Source organism: Lactuca virosa, chromosome 8 (assembly GCF_052849685.1).
Source record: "Lactuca virosa cultivar CGN04683 chromosome 8, Lactuca_virosa_CGN04683_v6, whole genome shotgun sequence".
NCBI lineage: Eukaryota > Viridiplantae > Streptophyta > Magnoliopsida > Asterales > Asteraceae > Lactuca > Lactuca virosa.
In genome coordinates this window covers 352,685,179-352,693,433 of record NC_136433.1, presented here as the reverse complement: position 1 = coordinate 352,693,433, position 8,255 = coordinate 352,685,179, and positions in this window count along the sequence as shown.

Genomic DNA, 8,255 nt, shown 5'->3' with positions numbered 1-8,255 from the left:
TTTTAGGTCTAAACTGGAAAAGTACTAAATGTAGGGTCTTTTATGAAATAAAAATACTTAATTTCCCTTTTGGTGACCTGTTAGGTATTAAATAACAAGTAACAGGTAAAAATTGGGTCTTTTTCGAAAAAGAAAAAAGTTTTAGGTCTAAAAAGAAAAAAAAAAGTCAAAATATAGGATCTTTAATGTAAATAACCCATAATTATTTAAGGTCATAATTGTTACAAGGAATGTTGAATAGTTTGACTAATCTACTCTAATAAATGAATGTTTTTTTTTGCCACATGTCATATTCTCATTCAATTTGTCAAATGTCATTTTGTGATTATTTTGAATTAAATTTGTTTCCACATGTCATTTTATGAGTTTTTCTATTTTAATAAATTCTACATAATACTTTAATGTAATAATTATAATAAATGTAGTAATAAATGAATATCAATTTAATTAATAGGCTTATTTTCTTATTTCAAATTTCCCAAATTAAAGGTCATTAGTTTATTTATTTAAATTTAAAAGATAAAAAAAGTCAATTTTAATAATTAATTATTTTTCTTATTTTCTTATAAATCCAAAGTTCTTAAATATTTAGACATTTATAGTTATTTTTTTAATTAACCCATGTAATACATGAGTCTTACACCTAGTTTATGTACATATAAAGATACGCTAGACACAATTGATCTTAATACTATCATTAATAATTTTGTATTTAAAAAAGGTACCATAAGTTTTCTTTCTTTAAATTAATGGATTTTTATAAGTGTTTGACTATATTTGTGTATTTATACTATTATTCATGATTTTGCATTTAAAAATGGTAGATTTTTTTTGTTTATTTTTTAGTAGATTTTTAGAAATTGTTGTGAAATCTTTGGAAAAGTCCTAATATTTCACCCTAATTCACGAAAAAGTCCAAAACAAAAATTTATTTACGAAAAAGTCCTAATTACCCTAAAAATGACGATTTGACCATTTTTTTTTCTAGTTTATCGGTTTCAATATTTACACGGTTTCATTAAAGTCGTTTTACCATAATTTGAGACTTATTCTTAAATTATGGTAAAATAACGATACTTTAATAAAACCGGGTAAGTAATGAAACCGGTAAACTAGGAAAAATTGGTCAAATCGTCACTTTTACCGGTAATTGAGACTTTTTCGTAAACAAATTATAGTTTGAGACTTTTTCGTAAATTTTGGTAAAATATTGGGACTTTTCCGTAGATTTTTCTAAATTGTTTGGTTATACTTAAGTATTGAAGGGACCATTTATTTTTCTCGCTTAGGACCAAAAATATGTTTGAATCAGCCTAAGTGGGCGGTGGAAAAAAAAGATTTCTATGAAAAATGTCTTGTTAATATTGCATGAAATCGACAAATTGGTTGATGGTGGGATAGCTTCGGGTACCATATGGATGAAAGGGAATGTATTCATGCTCAATTAATGGATTTAGAGTGTAAAGAGATGAAAGACAATGCTCAAAAAGCTAAAATCAAAGGGACTATTGTGGGGATGAAAACATAAAATTTATCATGTAGTGCTAAACATGAAATGTATAAATCTTACTATTCAAGATGTGAAGGTGGAAGGTGAGTGGATCAAGGAGGTTGATAGAGTTAAACAAAAGTATTTTTGGAGCATTATGAAGAATTTTTTTAAAAAATTGATGTTATTCTTGTAGAGAGTATGAGCTCTTAGTTCTAGATGCTCGTCATGGAGTAATCTCAAAGTCTTGAGGTTGCGATTTTGGAAGATGAAGTTAAGTTGGTTGCATGGGCTTATGGTAGTGAGAAAGGTCCTGGACTGGATCGTTTAGGGTGCGTTTGGTTGTGGAAAATTTTCCAGTTTTCTAGGAAATTTTTTCAAGAAAAACGGAAATTTTGAAAACGCGTTTGGTTAGTTCAATTTTCCAAAGTTTTCTAGGAAAATGAAAATTTTCAGTTTTCCAAATTGTATGTAAATTAGAAAAGTGATTTTTACAGTTTTCCAAAGTTTTCCAAATTTCTAAGATGGAAAATGAAAACTTCACCCGTTCCAATAAGCTTAATGATGTTCAATATTAAATTTTGGCAAAGATTTTAGTTTTACGTTTGGCTAAAGTTATTGGATAGGTGGTTAGTGGTGAACAAACAACTTTTATTAAAGATAGGCAAATCCTTGATGGTCTATTATTGGTTAAATAGGTTGTTGAGTGGTATAGAAAGAATATAAAAGAGACGATGGTTTTTAAACTTGATTTTGCTGAACCTATGATTCTGTGAGCGTTGGTTTTATTAAAAAATAGTCCATAATAAACTACGAGTTTAGCAACTGAATGATTTTAAAATGAATAAACTTAACACCATTTTAACCAACCAATGATCATTTTGCAAAACATAGAAAGATTAAAACAACCATATGAAGGAAAGAACTACAACATTTGAAGACTTTGATTCCTCTCGGAAGGTTGGAAGTTGATGAAGATGGAAAAGAATAAACCACTTCCTGATGCTAGTCTTCACTTGGAATAAGAATTTCTTAAGCCATTAAGAACTAATACCAAATTAGTCTTAGCAAGAAACAACTTATATGAACCTTAACTCTACACTACACACTACAAGAAAGGAGAATGGAGACCACCATCTTGCTCATGGGTTTGAGAGAAAAATAAGAGAAACATGAGTGAAAAAGTAGCTAGTTTTTGGTCATTCTCTTTTTTATATACTAAGAAAAGTGAGTAAAGGGACCATAACTTCTAACAGTTCAAAGCATGGCATCAAATGACAAGTATCAGTGAAAGAGGAAATACAAAAAGAAACATTCAGTTCTCTTCAGAAGCCCACAACTTTGGGAGAGATAATGGGATGTTTGTGTTAGATTAAGGTGTCTAAGGTCTTAACTAAATTGGTATAATCTTAATGAATAAAAGTAAAGTCCTTTTTGGGTTGCCCTCATAACCATAAACAATTAGAATTGATAATAGAAGAGAGATAAAATGATTTGTTAATATATTATATGATTGATATATTAATTATAAATAGTTAATAATTAATTTTGAATTAATTAGAAATGGTTGGAATTAATTAATTAATTATTAATCAGAACTATTTTGAAATTAATTCGGGATTAATTGGAATTAATTAAAAGTGCAAGGAGTGAAGTGTAATTGTTTAATAGTTGAATAAAAGAAGAAAATTTAAAACCCTCCATGACATAGATAGTTATGGAGGAGCTTCTAGGGTTTCTGGAAGCCTCCTGGTAATAGATAAGGACATGATTTGAACTGAGAATTAAATCTACTATTTAGTTATTCAAATCTAGTTTTGTCTGCAAGTGACCTAAACTATAAATAGGACCCTTGAGCACCTAATTTTCATGGCTCTCTCTTCCTATGAGGTTAAGAACGAAATTTTATTTTGTCACGTCCCAAATTTTCAAACCAAAATTTTCATTTTTTTTGTTAAATATTCAAGTACATTAGAGTATAATGCAGAAAAAATGATTGTGAATGCGCATGCGTACAGTTGAACCTTGCCATTCTCACTAACCAATATAGTTCCTGAAAAACATTTATAACAACTGGGTAAGCGTTAGGCTTAGTGAGTTCCCCCAACATACTGTATACCACAATACACATACATGCATACAAATAATATATGTATTTTAGACTTACGGCCTAAACGCCATTTTGTCTTCAACACGAGTATGTGTACTTAAAGCCTACATGTTGTTTTGTTAACACATATCAATGTGTACTTATGGCCTACATGCCATTTCGTTAATACGTGGGCCTATAGTCTCCCGACCTCTTTATCATTTCGCCATCATCCCCAAACTAATTCGTAATAACTTATAAGCATATCAACAATCATACACATAGATACTACATATTCGGCTCAACAGGCACATAGAAAACTATACTATGGGCTCTACACTGCTAGTTCCTATATTCTAACATACATGGATATATACTGGAATACATAATATAATGAGATGAACTCTCCTGGACAGTTACTTAGACGATTGACATGATCTGGGCAATCTGCTTGGTGATCCAATAGACGAGTAACACGCCTAACGAGTATTAACCTATAATACTATAACTTGTTGATTTCTATGACGATCTGGTAACATAGGATAGACATATCACTAATACCAATGAATACTGATAGATCTATCAAGTAAGGATCAACCAGGCAGGATAGTTGGGAAGTAGGATCATTTCGGCATATAGTTTTTATGAAATCCAACAACCAAGCCAACGTGACCATTCTAGACACCTCTCCCGTAAGTAGATCAATCGGTATAACGAAATGGAATCAGTGATAAATCTTATTTATAGTTTTATAATAACAACTTATGACTATATATATAAGTTACACTGAAAAAGACTAGAGTGTAGCTTAACTTACAGAAGTTCTTCCTGACAAAAGTTAGGAAATGGCACTCATAAAGCTTCTACTCGCTAACTACTACCACTTCAGGGGTCGTAGGGCTTCGTCGAAGGCCAAAACTAAGTGAAAATGGGCTAGGACTGAAAGAAATCGAGAGAGAGTGTTTGGGAAGTTGTGGTGTAACAATGTAAATTTTCAACCAAATTTTTCATTTTTAAATCTCATAAAAACACATGTCATATTCTCAAAACACCAATATCAGTTTAACAAAGTTTTCAAAACATTGAATCAAATCCAGGATCCATGACATAACTCCATCTCAACAAAGTGTGTACAATCATGCCGGTGCCTTCCCGCAATCCTCTGAGGTACCTGAAACACATAACACATAACACGGTAAGCACGGATGCTTAGTGAGTTCCCCAAAATACCACATACACATAGCCACTCAAGACTATAACTCTGTAGGACCCTCCGATCTGATGTGTCTCAGTGGGACCCTCTAGTCCCATGGCTCGTTGGACCCTCTGGTTCGGTCTGGGTGATAACCCTTCGGTCTCACTACTCGTTGGACCCTCCGGTCCGGTCTAAGTGAGGACCCTCCGGTCTCTAGTTCGTTGGACCCTCCGGTCCGGTCATAATATAGCACAGTTCGTTGGACCCTCCGGTCCGGTCTAAATATCACATAATATAACACACAACACATATCATAAAATGCATAACTCAGGCAAGCACATAAGACCCTCTGGTCACACATAATTACCACCCTAGGTAAAGTATAGTGAGAAGACTCACCTCATAAGCTAGCAAATGAAAATCTCACACTCGGAAATCTCGAACTCTAACCACCGGTCTAGCCTCCGCCTAACACATATAATAATTATCCCCAATTAATAATAAACTCCCAAGAAGCTAGACTAACCCTTCTACAATCTCACAGACGGTTAAAAGACCATTTTACCCTTCTATGGTCTCAATTGACCACAAGTTGACCAAACCCTAAAAGTCCATAAAAGTCAACAGCAGCGCGTACGCGGGGCGTACAACCCTTTACGCTGGGCGTACCGCTTTGCCATGCATCGGGAGTCCTTGAACCTACGTTGGGCGTACTAGAATTACGCCCGGCGTACGGCCCAGCTTTGCTCTTTTCACTTATTTGGTCTTAATCTGTTAAGACCTTAAATCAAATCCCAGATCTGGACTTCCTACAGATTCTTACTCCATAAAGTCTGTGACTTTAAGCCTTTGCATGTCTGAAGAAGTCACAAACACTAAAACCCTCACAATATGCTCACAAAAGCACTCATAAATCATGCATGGGGTGGTTATGAAGTCCAAGATCCCATTTTTATGAGTCTACTCGACTGAGGGTGCTCAAAAGAGTAGGGATTAGGTCATGGAGTTAAAAAAACCCATAAAGTTCCAAGCTTTGGGACCAAAAACCCTAAAATGGTCCAAACATGCACAAATCAAAAAGTTGAGAAAGCTCTGAGCTTTTTACCTCTAGCTGATGCTCCAACCTCAGAAAAGCTTAGATCCAAGACTTGCACTCCAACTTTATCTTATTCAAAGCACCTCCTTCACTCTAAGAATATCTCAAGGTTACTTCAAGCTCACAAAGGGACTCTTATCACAAGGGACGTGATTTAGGGTTTATGAGAAGGTTGGAGACTGGAAATGGTGGCCAAAAATGAGGCCATCATGTTCCTTATATTGGGACTCACCCTTCATTTAGGGTTTCATTCTGAGCCTAGTACGCCCAGCGCACCATATGGTACGCCCAACGTACTGGGTGACCTCCGCGTCATGAATACGCTCACGAGTAAGTGCAACGTACACTCCTGTACGCCCAGCTTACACTCCTATACGCCCAGCGTACTCGATTATCACCCCACTTCTCAAGGACTAAACTTGACAACTTAAGAAAGAAAAGGGGCCAATGAGATATACCTGATCCCGGGATGTTACAATTCTCCCCCACTAGAATCAAACTTCGCCCTCGAAGTCATGTTCTGCAAACAGTTCCGAATACTGCTCCCGCATCTCTGACTCCGGCTCCCATGTTAAATCGGATCCCCTTCGATGCTGCCACTGAACTTGAACCAGGGGCACTTCCTTGTTCCTCAGAACCTTCACCTTTCGATCCAAAATCGCGATCGGCCTCTCAATGTAATTCAGGCTAGCATCCACCTGAATGTCCTCTACCGGTACCACCGCCGTCTCGTCGGCCACACACTTCCGCAGCTGGGACACATGGAAGGTGCTATGAATCTGGCTCAACTCTTCAGGAAGCTCCAAACGGTAGGCTACCTTTCCTACTCTAGTGGCCACTTTAAAGGGGCCGATGTACCGGGGTCCCAACTTTCCCCGTTTCCTGAATCGGATCACCCCTTTCCAAGGGGACACCTTCAGGAGTACAAAATCTCCGACCTGGAACTCAAGCTCGGATCGTCGCCTATCCGCATAACTCTTCTGGCGACTCTGGGCTGTTAGTAACCTCTGTCTGACCTGCTGAATCTGCTCGGTCGTCTTAAGCACTATCTCAGTGCCACCCATCATTCTCTGCCCCACCTCTCCCCAACAAATAGGAGTCCGAAACCTCCTCCCGTATAGAAGCTCAAAGGGAGGCATACCAATACTCGAATGGTGACTGTTGTTGTAAGAAAACTCAGCCAAAGGCAGGTATGTGTCCCAACTCCCACCGAAGTCCATAACACATGCTCGAAGGATGTCCTCGAGTGTCTGGATTGTCCGCTCGCTCTGCCCGTCTGTCTGTGGGTGGTAGGCTGTACTGAAGTGCAATCGTGTACCTAACTCCTCATGAAACTTCTTCCAGAACCTGGAAGTAAAACACACGTCTCGATCTGATAAAATCGAGATCGGCACTCCATGCCGAGATACCACCTCCCTCATATAAATCTCGGCTAACTTCTCTGCAGAAGAGCTCTCACTAATAGCAAGGAAGTGAGCACTCTTCGTCAATCGATCCACAATCACCCAAATCGTGTCAACTCCACGTGCCATCCTCAGTAACTTGGTAATGAAAATGATCTGTTCCCACTTCCACTGGGGAATCTCTAGAGGCTGCAATGGACCATGAGGATGCTGGTGCTCTGCCTTGAACCGTCAGCAGGTCAAGCACCTCTCAACTACCCACGCAACATCCCTCTTCATACAAGGCCACCAATAATCCCTCTTCAGGTCCAAATACATCTTGGTGGCCCCGGGATGGATCGAGAATCTCGATCTGTGCGTCTCCTTCATCAGTATGCTATGTGCTCCGCCCGTATAGGGCACCCAAATCCGCCCTCGAAAGGTCATAAGCCCCCGGCTATCCGTCGCAAACTCGGATACCTGCCCAATCACCCGCTCCCTCTTGTGGTTCTCCGGTCTCACGGCCTCCGCTTGGGCCTCTCGAATGGTATCCAATACTGGAGTCATCACTATCATCCTCATGCACGTACCTCGAATCGGGGCACTCTCTGCCCTGCGGCTCAAGGCATCGGCCACCACGTTAGCCTTGCCTGGATGATACAGAATCTCACAGTCATAATCTTTTACCACATCCAACCACCTCCTCTGCCGCATATTCAGGTTGGGCTGATCCATCAGATATTTCAAGCTCTTGTGGTCCGTGTATATGGTACACCGAACCCCGTACAAATAATGGCGCCAGATCTTGAGGGCGAATACCACCGCCCCCAGCTCCAAATCATGGGTGGGATACCTCATCTCATGAGGCTTCAGCTGCCTCGAAGCATATGCTATCACGTGCCCTCTCTGCATGAGCATTGCACCCAACCCAGATATAGATGCATCGCAGTAGACTACAAAGTCCTCCATCCCCTCAGGAAGGGCTTGTTGGAGATAGTGTCTAA